Source organism: Sturnira hondurensis, unplaced genomic scaffold (genome assembly GCF_014824575.4).
Source record: "Sturnira hondurensis isolate 20B ecotype Veracruz unplaced genomic scaffold, ASM1482457v3 Scaffold0010874, whole genome shotgun sequence".
Taxonomy (NCBI): Eukaryota; Metazoa; Chordata; class Mammalia; order Chiroptera; family Phyllostomidae; genus Sturnira; species Sturnira hondurensis.
Window position 1 is genome coordinate 975,050 of NW_028083505.1, and position 14,420 is coordinate 989,469.

Below are 14,420 nucleotides of genomic sequence, written 5' to 3' on the forward strand. Positions count from 1 at the left end.
GTCTTTTGATTGGAGCATTTAATCCATTTACATTTAAGGTTATTATTGATAGGTACTTATTCATTGCCATTTTTGTACCACAGTTCCTCTCTGTCTCTCTCTTTTCCTTCCTTTCCTTGAAGCAGTCCTTTTAGTATTTCTTGTAGAGCTGGTTTGGTGGAGGCATATTCTTTTAGACTTCTTTTGTCTTGGAAGCTCTTTATTTGGCCTTCTATGTGATTGAGAGCCTTGCTTGGTAAAGCAGCCTTGGTTCTAGGCCTCTAGTTCTCATTACTTGAAATATTTCTTTCCATTCTCTTCTTGCTTGGAGTGTTTCCATTGAGAAGTCAGTAGCTAACCTTATTGGGGCTCCCTTGTATGTTACTTCCTTTTTCTCCCTTGCTGCCTTTAAGATTCTCTCTTTGTCTTGGAATTTTGCCATTTTAATGATGATGTATCTTGAAGTGGGACTCTTTGGGTTCCTCTTGAATGGGACTCTCTGTGTTTCCTGGATTCGTGTAACTTTTTCTCTCATCAAATTAGGAAAATTTTCCATCATTACCCTTTCAAATACGTTTTCTATCCCTTGTTCTTCTTCTCCTTCTGGTTTTCCTATTATTCAGATATTATTACGTTTCATATTATCTTGCATTTCTCTTAGTCCCTCTTCATTCTTTTTGAGTCTCTTTTCCCTTTCTTGCTCTTTCTGGGAGACTCTTTCTACTGTGTCCTCCACGTTGTGATCCAATCTTCTGCCTCATGGATCCTGCTTTTCATTCCTTCTACTGTGTTCTTCAGTTCTGAAATTGTATTCTTCATTTCCTCTTGTGTTTTGCTGATAGTTTCTATATCCTTTTTCATGTTGATATTGTTTGTGGAGAGGTCATTGTATCTCCCCTCTAGTTTCTGGTAGCTCCCCTCTAGTTTCTGGTAGCTCATTGTGAGCTCTTTGAATTTCCTGATAACTAGTGCTTTGAATTCAATATCTGATAGCTGACTTGACTCTCTTTCATCTGACATTATTTCTGAGACTTCCACCTTTTCTTTCATTTGGGCATTATTTCTTTGTCTTCCCATTGCTTATGAGACTCTTCTTGTTAGCCTCAGCTTCTTAAATTGATTTGTTCTGACTCCCTAGGTTTATGGTGTGAACTTCTGTGGTAGAATACCTGTGGAATTCAGTGGTGCAGTCTCCTGCAGGTATCTTGATGTTCTCTGCTTCCACCTACTCCTTTCTTTGTGTGTGTGTGATCAGCTGGAGTGGGAGGCAAAATGGTTTATGACAGCAGGAGAGTACTTGATGATATTTACAGTCACAGCTGGTAGAGAAGAGATAGAAGATCTTAGGCTCTAAATAGTGTTAACTGTAATCTTCAACCCAATTTGCCACTTTTAAGAAAGGATAGACTAAAGATAAGTCTCTTGTTGGGGAGGGAAGTCTTGTGAGTTGTATCTCGAAAGCAGTGAGGTTGCGGGTGGTCAGATTTTGAGGTAAGGTGAGAGTAAAGAATAGTAAATAGACATAGTGTGTGAGCAAGTAGAGTTAATCACTACAGTAATAGAATTCAGGAACCTGTAAAGTGGGCTAAGACCTGTGAGATGTGTTGTGAAGTATTTACAGTAATATAGAAAGCAACAAACAAAGAACCAAACACACAAAAAAAGGGCAAGAGAAGTGAGGAAAAAACAATAAGTTTGGGGTGAAAGGAAGAAGGACTAAAACAGGGAAAAAGAAAGGAGAGGAACAGAGTACTGAAAGATACCGCAACAATAAAATTTTTAAAAAATATGATTACTGAAAAAAATTTTTCAAAAGCTAAAAAAAAAGTTAAAAACCAAAAACCAAAAAACAAAAAACCTCCTTCCTTGTTGGTTTCAAACTGTCCAATCTGGGTTTTCTGGTTTTGGCAGGACCCCTCTGTGGGCTGGGTTGTAGGCCCATGCGAACACCCGCCCGCCAGCCAGGCTACCAGACTGGGGTGCGGGCGCCCCAGGCTGCCTGGGTCCCATGGGATCTGGTACTGGTTTTTCCCAGTCCTGTGGCTGGGTGAGAAGCAAGTCAAGCTGCCTTCACAGGAGAATACCTCGGTTCACTTTCCAGTAAAAACTTCTCCAGAAAGCGTGCCTCTCAGCCCAGCCCAATCCCCAACCTGACTGGTTAGGACAATGCTCCTCTCAAATTTCCTGGGCTGGCAGGCCGGTGGGCTGGTGACCACAGAGATCGAAACTGAACATGGCCCCATGTCCTTGCCACCCTCCCTGCACACCTAGGCAGACAGGTCTCTGCCACCCAGCCCAGCCTAGATGGTGAGGGAGGGAGCCAGCTCTTCCAAGGACCCTGCAGCTGGCCCAATGCTCCACTGGGTGCTGGGCTCCCTATGAGTCCTCCATGGCACAGACGGAAGACTCTACACCCCTAACGCAGTGGCTCTGAGGTGTCATGGGCTGGCTGAGGGCAGCCGGTCCTGCCGCTGCTGCTTTTGTCTTTACTCACAGTTGCTGGGCTCCCGAGGAGTCCTCTGTGGCAGACACCCAGATGCTGGCCTTAGACAGAAGCCTCTGAGCCCTGGAAGCTGTGGCGGCAGCAGCTCTGAGGTCTTTAGGCGCCAGCCAATGGCTGCTGGTCCTGCTGCTGCTGCTTTTGACTTTACTCTGGGGTGCCTGGCTCCCGAGGTCAGCTGGTCCTGCCGCTGCCGCTTTTGTCTTTACTCACAGGTACCAGGCTCTCAATGAGTCCTCTGTGGCAGACATCCCTGTTGCTGGGCGCAGGTGGAAGCCTCTGGGCCCCGACTGTTGTGGCAGCCGCAGCTCCGAGGTCTTTACACGCCGGCCAATGGCTGCCGTCCCACTGCTGCCGCCTCCATCCTTACTGGTGTCCCTGAGACCCCACTGACCTCTAGCTGTCTGGTCTGTCACTATCTCTGGTCTCTTATATTCATAAATGCTGGAGAATTGTTGGTTGGGGAATTGATTGCGCTGTTCCTCAGTAGATTTGCCAGGATTTTCTCCCAAGGGTACAAGAACTGGAGTGGCTCCGTCCTACTCCACCGCCATTTTCCTCTGAAAGTTGCCTCAATGTTTTTTTATTTAATTATTTTTCAAGTATAGTTTTCAGTCTATTACTCCCATCCCATCCCACCCCCGTGCTCCCCCCTGCACTTTGGTTTTTGACTTTGTTGTCTGTCAGGTTCTAAAGAGAGATCACATCTGACCTGTCACGGCCGTAGCCCACTGCTTTCACAGTATCTGAAAGCTTTTAGGTGCTCAGTAAGTATATGGAATGACCAATCAGACTAAGAATGACTCATAATATAAGTAAGTTTACCAATACTGAGGTAGGTATTTGGAGAAGCAAATATATTTGCTAAGGTCATGCAATCTTCATTGCAGATCAGTAGTATTGCTACATTGTTTCTCTCCTGCGTACCAGAGTTGTTAAAACAGTGCTATACAGAGCGCAAAATTCTCTGGTTCTAATGGGAGCTGTCACAGGAATTGAGAGGGTGGAAGGAGGGAAAGGGATACAACCTTCCAATTCAATATACCTGAACAGAGCTATCTCAGTTTAAACCTGTTCTTTGTATATACAAATAAAAACACAGGATAAACACAAGAAAACAAACCAGGCTATAATGTAAAAGTCATGTTCTTATACAATTGCTATCTCCTTTTGTAAGGTACTTATTATTATCTCTAAGTGGATTTAATTATTCATATGTCAATCTTATTTATTCTTGTCTTCTAGCTGTAAATAAACCTCTCATGTGGCATAATTAGCATATACACACAATATAGAAAGACACATTTCAATTTTATATTGAGATAATGAATAAATCATATTGAATAATTGTATTGGTGTTAAATGAATATTATTGATTTTTATATTATTAATAATTGATATCTTTAGCTTTTATTAAAGAATATCATTGGGATTATAAAACCCCACAACTTGGGATGAAGAGTTGAGACAGGACATTCTACTGCTGGGGAAAAATAGTGGCTGACTCATCTATCTGACCACACAGTGTGGCTGTGGTAAATACAGTTTGATAATGTAAAGTTACTGAAGTGTCCACAAGATGGCAGACCCAGAGTCTGGGATGATTTATTCACCAGCACAAGGCACATATGCCCCCCCCCAAGCCTTATTTTGTAACACTTAAAGGCCATTTTGTAACAATTAATATTAACATCCTTAAAAAAAAGCTTTTTCCTTTTTGTCTTTATTAGAACACATATCATAATGCATTCTTTAAGACAACAGCCAGCCTTTTGTACAGTATATTGGTTACTAACAGTAATCAAAACAGAAATAAAACTGTTCAACTTTTCCTAATTATATCAAAATGAATCATTGTGGCTTTTATTCCTAACTCATAAATACAGTTATGGTGGAACAAGATTGCTTCTCACAAAATACACATGAAAGTCACTCTTTTTAGAGAGGTTTTTTTTTTTGCTTTTAAAGTTTTTATTGCATTTATTGGGGTGATATTGGTTAATAAACTTACATAGGTTTCAAGTGTACAATTCTAAAATATCACCACCCAAAGTCAAATCTCCTTCCATCATCATTTATCCCCTTACCCTCTTCTCCCTGCCTCTACCTCCTTTCCCTCTAGTAATCACTATAGTGTTGTCTGTGTCTGCGACGAGTTTTTTGCTGAATGTCTTTACCTTTTTACCCAGCTCCTCTGACAGCTGTCAGTCTGTTCTCTGTATCTATGGATCTGTTTTTATTGTGTTTGTTTGTATATCATGTTCATTATAATCCACATATAAGTGAAATCATATGCTATTTGTCTTTCTTTGACTGACTTATTTCACTTAGCATAATACTCTCCAGTTCTATCCATGCTATTGCAAAAGGTAAGTTTCCTTTTTTTATAGCTGAGTAGCATTCCACTGTGTAAATGTACCACAGCTTTTTTTAATCCCCTTGTCTACTGATGGATACTTAGGCTGCTTCCAAATATTGGCAACTGTAAATAATGCTGTAGTGAACATACGGATGTATATATTCTTTTGAATTAATGTTTAAGGTTCCTTCAAATACATTTCCAGAAGTGGAATCACTGCATCATAAGGCAATTTTCAACATAGAGTAAAGATAATCTTTCAAAAAATGGTGTTCAGAGAATTGGACAGATATATGTCCCCCCCCCAAAAAAAAACTAGACCACCTTCTTATAACCTACACAAGAATAAACTCAAAATGTATTAAACACTTAAATATTAGACTTGAAACCATAAAAATTCTAGAAGAACATATTTTATTTTATTTTTTTGAAGATTTTATATATTTATCTTTAGAGGGGAAGGGAAGGAGAGAGGAAGAGAAATATGAATGTATGGTTGCCTCTCGTGCACTCCCTACTGGGAACTGGCCTGCAACCCAGGCATGTGCTCTGACTGGGAATTGAACTACGATCCTCTGGTTTGCAGTCCCACCCTCAATCCACTGAGCTACACCAGCCAGGGCTAGAAGAAAATATTGACAGTAAAATATTGGACATTTCTCATAGCAATATTTTTTCTGTTTTATCTTTTTGGCATTGGAAACGAGAAAAATAAAATAAAATTACATGAAATTAAAAGGATTTTGTACAGCAAAGGAAACCAACAAAAAGAAAAGACAATCCATTGAATGGGAGAATATATTTTCCCAGGATGCATCTGATAAGGGTTTAATATCCAAAATTTGTAAAGAACAAATAGAATTCAACACCAAAAAGGCAAACAACCCAATTAAAAAATGGAAAAAGGACCTGAATAGACACTTCTTCAAAGAGGACAGACAGATGGCCCAGAGACGTATGAAAAGATGCTCAACATCCCTAATCATCAGAGTTGTTTTGTTTATAAAGCTGGTAGAGAATTATGTTCTCTTACAGATTGCTGCATAGTTGGTAAATTAATAGATGGTTAAATCCTGTAAAAATGTTGTAAGATACTTACCTGGCAGGGAAGATGCCATGATCATGAAGGTGGTTTTCCCAGGGCGAGGCATATCCATTGCACGCCGGTTGTGCTGACCCCTGCGATTTCCCCAAATATGGGAAACTCAACTGCATAATTTTTGGTATTTGGGGACTGCATTTTCACTCTCCCCTAAAAAAATGTTATAAGAATAGTTTGACAAACACTCAGATGAGTCTTCATCTAAATTTCTGTCATTAACATTATGCGATGTTATATTCTGATCTTGAACCCTCCATCTATATACACATATATACATATACACATGCATACACACACCCCCTCCATATATATACACATATACATGTACATTTATGTGTGTACACATACACACAAGTATATGCATACAAATATGTATATCTCTGTGTGTGTATATATATATCTATAAATAAAAGGAAGACATGGATATTTTAAAGGAATTAACTGTAACTCTGGACTACTTCTAATTCACTTCTGACTTAGCTTCTTTCTGTTCCAAAGTTACCTAAATTTTGACATTTGGAACTGTCAAATTTATCCTTGTTTATACCCTTTGTGATTATCAATCTGTCTGGGACACAACCCCTAGACCTTCCTGCTTTTAGGGGCCTGGGCAAGCTACCTTGCTCTTGTACTCATCTCTAGGTCTTTGAGCTCCAATCTCTGGCTCTGAGTCATCTCAGTAGGTCCTACATGACCTAGAATTCAGACAGGTTAATACACATCTGATTGCTAAAACCTCAAAAGACAAGCCTCATATCTCTAGACTTGTCATAATAGATATGGAAATAAATTGTTAAATGCTCATTATGTCATTAACAATGTAATCATTCTTGAGTTACTAGGAAATCATTTTTTGAGGGTGCTACCTTTACAGTATCAATCTTGATTGTTTTGAATGCCCTTAAATATTGGTATATAACCACCATTGCACAACAGATTTAATATTTGTCCTTAGTGAGGAGTTATTCAGCATCAAATTCAGGGAATAACATGTGATCAAGTTAGAAATTGTGGTTTAAAAATTTTTTTAAGTAGTTAGATGTGTATAAGATCTTTGCCCCTCCAAAAACAGTAAGATTGCTCTGAGGGCTATGTAAAAAACAAATCTATTACAAGATTCAAATGTCAAATTGTTCTTTCTGGGCAGGAAACACACGTGTTTGACTTCATCTAACCTCATCAGACAAGCACACCCTACCCTGCCCCAGGCCAGGCCCACGGTGCTCGCAGTGCTAACGAAAAACAACCCGAAAAAGGACAAGGCTGCTGGTGAGGGCTTGCTATTTCATAACTATGCAAAGCTCAAGTAGACTGTGAAGTTCTTTCAGGAAAATTTGTAATGCATATAACAGGAATATTCCCTAGCTATGAGACAAAATGTGTGACAATATACTTGCTTTTCCTATAGCCTAACATCACAAAAGAGGGAGTGTTAGGTGTAAAAGTGTGGAAGTAAATTTTAAACTCTCTGAGATTCACTTACAGGAAGTACAAGTCAAGCTGGGATTTCTGGATTAGAAAATATTACTTCTCTCAGCTTTAGAATTCTTTGGATTTTTATTCATCAAGCTTTCCTTTTTGCATTCTTTGCACAAAAGCTGCCCTAGAGCAAGAGACGAGAAGCAGAGTCAGAACAGAGATTGGATTCTCGAAAACCACAGCGTTTATGAGCACGTGCTACTCCTCTACTTGGGCTTCTATTTGTGCCGCAGAAGAATAAGGACAGAGTGATTTTGTTCTTGGAGTTTCAGGTCACTTGTATCCCATACGCTCTGCTAGTACTGCTTTGGGATGTTTTGAAATTTTAGGGTTTCTTTTTTCTTCTGTAAATAGGAAGAAATGATTGTTCCTGATGTATAGTGAAATTTAGGTCATGCCAACATGTCAGGGAAACTTGGGGAGTTCAGAACTGGCTCACAATGAAATTATCAAGGCAGTGAAGTATGTCTTTCAAAATACGAACTCCCTCAGGTCAGCCTTCTCTGGACTGACCTTTGGTGCTGGGCTGAGCACAGTTCTTGTCCTTGGATGCACATTTCTTACCCCTCTCTTCCTCTCAGCTTGCCACTAATGTTTTCATTAAATTGATTTTAAAATCTTTTAAAGAGATTAGAATTAGGTTGAGGGTATTATTAAGAAATGGATGTGGAGAAGGTAATGAAAGCTCATATAAACAGAAATTTAAACTCTCCTGCAAGCTAGTGTTCTCAACTTTGTTGAATCCATTCATCAGCGAGGAGTTTTTGGCATCATGAGGGGGCAGCAGGGGATTGGGGATTGAGGAGCCAAATAATTGAAACCTGACAATGCACTTTCAGTTTCAAGAACATATAAAGCACTCGGCATGGGCCTCCTACCTAGTAACATTTCAATTCATATGAATTGCCATGCTTTTTGTAATTATTATAGTTTCTGAATGGAGCTGAAGACTTAAAAGGACTTCAGTTTCAAATTGGAATTTTAAAAAAGAGAAAGAAGAAGGAACTCCTCATTCATTGAGCCTCTCTACCATATGCCAGAGACTGTTCTACGGAATCTTCCATAGCCCTATGAAGGATGCATAATTTCATATAATTAATACTATTTTATAAATATGGGAACTGACAGAAAGAGATTCATATATAGCCATGTTCTTATTTAAATGAGGGAGAGTTCAGAATTTGACCCAGTTCTTCTTGACTCCAAGTTTTATTTTATCATGCCTTTTTGATAAGCTCTAAATCACATCCAAATCAACAGAAAACAGCACTGTCTATTTACAAGTGATTACTTTTACAGTTATCTTCCAGTGCAGTTTAGAATAGCTGATCATAGTGCCAATCAACTGTACGCTCCAGTGATGAATTTGAGGCAAGGTATTATAGAGAACTGCTGGCTGAATGGCAAGCTCATCAGCTTTTATGATGCCTGACTGGATCAGAACAAACCTGTTTTTATCCCTTCAGATGTGCTGATAACTCCCAACCTCAGCCTCAATTTAATACCTTGATTACTAGTACACAATGTGAAGTCTTACTCCACAGGCTTTCGCTACACCAGTACTCCCACTTTGCTCTTCTGAGTAAAACTTTTAATTCCATTGCTCCAGTTAGATTCTTATCCTCTGAAATGGGGAATTCAAATTTGTCTATGATGTACTCATTCCAAAAAATCTATTATATATACACTGTCAACATATGCTAGCCTTCATTCATCTTTTGTGCAAATTGGAAAGGGGTGCCTCTCCTTTACTTCTGTATCAGAAATTTGTTTCAGTAAAATGGTTATAATAGAACAATTCACTCTTTTTGTTATATACTTACTGAAATAAATATATTAACCTTCCCTGCCAGTAATATAAATGCCTTGTTTTTTTGTATAGTGCACCACCTAAACAGTCCAAAGGGTTGGCTACAAATAGTTAACATTCGTTTACTGAACATCTATGTGTTATGTTATTCTCTGTGAACTAAAGAAAGAGCAAATTTCTTTCATTCATGAAGTTTATATTTTATAGAAATCATAAGTAATAATAAAAAAGATAAATGAGGCAATAATATATTAAGTTATGGCAAATGCTAAGGAGAAAAGTAAAGCAAGTGGACTTAAATATAAACATTAATTTTCAGAATTTACATGTGTCATGTACTAATATGTTATGGGCACATGAACTATACACAAAAATAAAAATAAAAAGGTCAGATGAACGGTAGTTCCTGTATAAACCTAGTGGATGATCTCGTATCCCAGTGCACCATGGCTGAGGAGCAGCACTGTCCAACAGAACTTTCCGTGATGTTGGAAATATTCGTTCTGTGCCTTTGACAGCTTTTAAAACAGGTGTGGTGAGATTGAGAAGCTGAATTTTAAATTTTCTTTAAAATTTAAAGAGCTTAAAGGCCTAGTGACTATCAGACATCGTGGCTCCAGAGAAAGAAAAGTTCTGCTAAAGAGATAGAATCTGAAGCACATAGAGCTTTGTCCTTGCCCTTGCCCTTTGACATTCATTTTACCTACAGACCATAAATGTAGCCTAATTTGACCTGCGTTAGTGATATGCTTTTCCCATTCAGTGGCTAACTGGCTTCCTCCTGAATTCCAAAATGCTTCATGAACTCTGCCTAATCCTGTGCAGTGCACCCTCTGGGATGTTATCCTCTAATTTTATATCTGTGTTGTCCCTGGCTCCAACCATCTGGCCTCGTAGGTTTACTGGCTCCAGACATTGCTACATTGGCTGTCTCTCTACTGCATCACTGAGGTTGTTCTCTGACCCCCCCCCCCCCCGTTATGACAGTGCTGTCCCCAAGTCATTCTTATTTTCAACAATTGATTCTGTAACAGTTAGAGTATTAGCCCCCGATGGTGTTTGTTTTGTGAACTTGTTCTGCTTTTCTAAACACTCTCCAGAGAGTAATTAAAGGAAGTCTTACATTCTGGTCTCAAATTACTGTTGGAGGACAATGCGTTCTATTACACAGCCATGTCAGCTTCTCCTTAGAAAGCATGTCTATGTTTAATATTGAATTAAATAGTCCTTCTGGATCTCTGCTTGCATCTCCAGAGCATAATGGTGTTAGATATGCAAAAATTAAGAGTTTCTTCAGGAAAGGTGGGATAAGCATGTTAGGTTTAAGCAAGATGCTGCCTCAGGCTGTACAAAGTTAGTCCAGGCTGTAGGGAAGCCTCCTCGAAAGGGCACCTGAACTACACGTGGTCATCAAGAGCTTCCCAAGAAGATGTGAATAGTAAACAGTTTCACATGAGGGCTCTATATTCCCCAGTGTTCTATGCACACTCGGGCAGACAGCTCCATATCAGAAAGGGTTTTATTGCCAATATATGACCACACACACACCACACACCCCCAATAGGTCATCCAGGAACCCTAAATATAGCAAGCAAGATCAAAACTCCTGAATTCATCCTAGAACTTGCTCAGTTAAAGAGCAGATGAGGCCTCAAAGGTAAAGCTCACAGTTTTTCTCCATACATTCACATAAGCCTGTCAAGGCTGATGTCATATAAAGGGGAAGTCTAAACAAAAATATTAATAATAATCTTGAACGAAAATGTTACAGTTGAGAAAGAGAAATGTATAAAAATTGTTCTTTTAAAGCCTCACCCAAGGATATATTTATTGATTTAGAGAGAGTGCTAGAGAGAATGAGACACATCGATGTGTGAGAGAAACACTGATTGGTTGCCTTCCACATGCTCCCCAACCAGGGATGGAACCAGCAGCCTAGGAGTGTGTCCTGACCTTGGACAGAACTCACAACCTTTGTGTATGGGAAGACCAACTGAGCCACCTGGCCAGGTCCAAAACTCATTTTATTTTGGGGAGTAAGGCAGTGAAAAATTATGCTATTATAAAGCAGAGTAAAATACCAAGAAATTAAAAGGTATGATTACATAAGAAGAGAAAACAAATTAATTAGAATATAACACAAAGAGTAGAATTTATGACTATATAAAAGAATTGACTCTTTAAATAGCTAGTAAAATAGAGAAATGCTTAATTAAAAATATTCAGAATGAGAAAATAATTATAATTCTCAAGAGGATATTATATAAAGTTCTATAATAATTATATTTTAATATAGTGATGAAATGAATAGCTTTGCAAGAACATATAAATTATCATTGACTAAAAAAAGAAGCAAAACCAATAAACTAAAAAAAATCATCAGAAATATCTACAAAAATTCAGTCCAGGATAGTTTTAAAGAAATTCTTATAACCTTTGGGTGACAAACAATTCCCATGATATTAAACAAGCCTTGGATTCAGCCACGACATCTGTAGCCTTTCTGGGACCAAAAAGGTGGAGGGAGGTGCACCTGTGTCTCCAGCAGCACCTACAGCATCACATCGGAATGAAGACAGAGGCAGCAGCTACTGACACAATCTGAGAAGCACAGATCTCCTTATTGGGTAGGTGAAGAACGAAAACAATCTGAATATGAGGGAGAGAATATATGTTATCTCCCTCATATTACCATAATTCTGCATAAAATGAAAGTGACCAGGACATATTTCAAAGGACTGTGACAAATGCAAAACTAAACTGATGTAAGAAACAGCATGACCACCCAACTTTCTGGCCAATTGAGTCTAAAAGAAAGAATTCATAATAGTTTTAAAGGCAGGAACTATATGATATTCTTAAAAGAAATGCCTAAAGTGATAACCTGTAAACAATAACAAAGGTTTTTAAAATTAGAGTTTATGGCTGCTACTGTTAACCTTAGTCACATAAGCAACAAACATTTTGGTACTTTTGAAGATTCTGGGGTCAGGAATTGCGGGAATAACTTATTTGTGCTCCATGATGCTTTGGGCCTCAGTTGAGAAAACCGGAATGGCTGGACGTTATTTATGCCTTGGGGCAGACACCACCTTGGGGCTCCCTCACTTATACTGCAGAACTGAAAGACTCCACTGGGCCTGTCAGTGGTGTACCTACATATGGTCTCTCCACATGGCTCTCTACTACGTGTGGCTTAGCTTCTCCCAGTAGGATGTTTGGGCTATGAGAGGAAAGTCCCAGAAGCAAGCATTTCAAGAAAACCAGACTGAAGCTGTGTGGCTTTTATGATCTAGCTCAGAAGTCACATAATTCCATTTTTATGAAACTGTATTGGTAGAAGCAGAAGTAGGTCCATCCAGATTCAAAGGGAAAAAAACAGAAAAGATGTGCAATCCAAAGCTAAAAGCATTAAACAGGGCAATCATTTTATTTACTACAACAATGAAGTTATAACTGTTAAGAATCTATTTGTTAAAAAAAGTATATCAACTTTTTCGCATTGGATTTGCCGCCAGAATACAGGTGTCGAGAAAACCACCACTAAATCAAAGCCAAAATGGGAAAGGAAAAGACTCACATCAACATTGTGGTTATTGGACACATAGATTTCGGCAAGTCCACCACTACTGACCATCTGATCTACGAATGTGGTGAGATTGACAAAAGAACCATTGACAAATTGGGGAAGGAGGCTGCTGAGATGGGAAAGGGCTCCTTCAAGTATGCCTGGGTTTTGGATAAACTGAAAGCTGAATGTGAGTGTGGTATCACCATTGATATCTCCCTGTGGAAATTCAAAACCAGCAAGTACTACGTGACCATACTGATGCCTCAGGACACAGAGACTTTGGCAAGAACATGATTACACGGACATCTCAGGCTGACTGTGCTGTCCTGGTTGTTGCTGCTGGTGTTGGTGAGTTTGAAGCAGGTATCTCCAAGAATGGCCAGACCTGTGAGCATGCCCTTCTGGCTTACACACTGGGTGTGAAACAGCTGATTGTTGGTCTTAACAAAATGGATTCCACTGAGCTGCCCAACAGCCAGAAGAGATATGAGGAAATTGTTAAAGAAGTTAGTGCCTACATTAAGAAAATTGGCTACAATCCTGATGCAGTAGCATTTGCGCCAATTTCTGGTTGGAATGGCAACAACATGCCGGAGTCAGGTGCTAATATGCCTTGGTTCAAGGGATGGAAAGTCACCTGAAAAGATGGCAGTGCCAGTGGAACGATACTGCTTGAAGCTCTGGATTGCATCCTGCCACCAACTCATCCAACTGACAAGCCCCTGCATCTGCCCCTCCAGCATATTTACGAAATTGGTGCCATTGATACTGTCCCTGTGGGCTGAGTGGAGGTAGGTGTTCTAAACCCTGCATGGTGGTCACCTTTGCTCCAGTCAACATTACAACTGAAGTAAAGTCTGTTGAAGTGCACCATGAAGCTTTGAGTGAAGCTCTTTATGGGGACAAGGTGGGCTTCAATGTCAAGAACGTGTCTGTCAAAGATGTTTGTCGTGGCAATGTGGCTGATGACAGCCAAAATGACCCAGCAATGGAAGCTGCTGGCTTTAGAGCTCAGGTGATTACCTTCAACCACCCAGGCCAAATCAGTGCTGGATGTGCACCTGTGCTGGCTTGTCACACAGCTCACACTGCTTGCAAATTTTCTGAGCTGAAGGAGAAGATTGGAAGAAAAAGCTGGAAGATGGCCCAAAGGTTTTGAAATCTGGTGATGCTGCCATTGTTGATATGGTTTCTGGCAAGCCCATGTGTGTTGAGAGCTTCTCTGACTATCCTCCCCTGGGCTGCTTTGCTGTTTGTAATATGAGGCAGACGGTTGCTGTTGGTGTTATCAAGGCAGTGGACAAGAAGGTGGCTGGAGCTGGCAGAGTCACCACGTCTGCCCAGAAAGCTCAGAAGGCTAAATAAATATTATCCCCCAAACCTGCCACCCCAGTCTTAATCAGTGGTGGAAGAATGGTCTCAGAACTGTTTATCTCAATTGGCCACTTAAATTTAATAGTAAAGGACTGGTTAATGATTATAATGCATCGTAAAACCTTTAGAAGGAAAGGAGAATGTTTGGTGGACCATTTGTATTTTTTTGTGTGTGTGTGTGGTAGTTTTTAAGTTATTAGTTTTTAAAATCAGTACTTTTTAATGGAAACAACTTGACCAAAATCT

At 39.6% G+C, this 14,420-nt stretch overlaps 1 non-coding gene and 1 pseudogene across 1 annotated transcript; both read left to right on the top strand.

Moving 5' to 3' along the window:
- The first annotated feature begins 5,929 nt into the window (after positions 1-5,929).
- LOC118996170 (U1 spliceosomal RNA) lies at positions 5,930-6,093 on the top strand. The gene has a single exon (XR_005068435.1). It is a non-coding gene; the product is annotated as a U1 spliceosomal RNA (small nuclear RNA).
- Positions 6,094-12,723: 6,630 nt separating this feature from the next.
- On the top strand, positions 12,724-14,180 carry LOC118996169 (elongation factor 1-alpha 1-like; annotated as a pseudogene).
- The last annotated feature ends 240 nt before the right edge of the window (positions 14,181-14,420 follow it).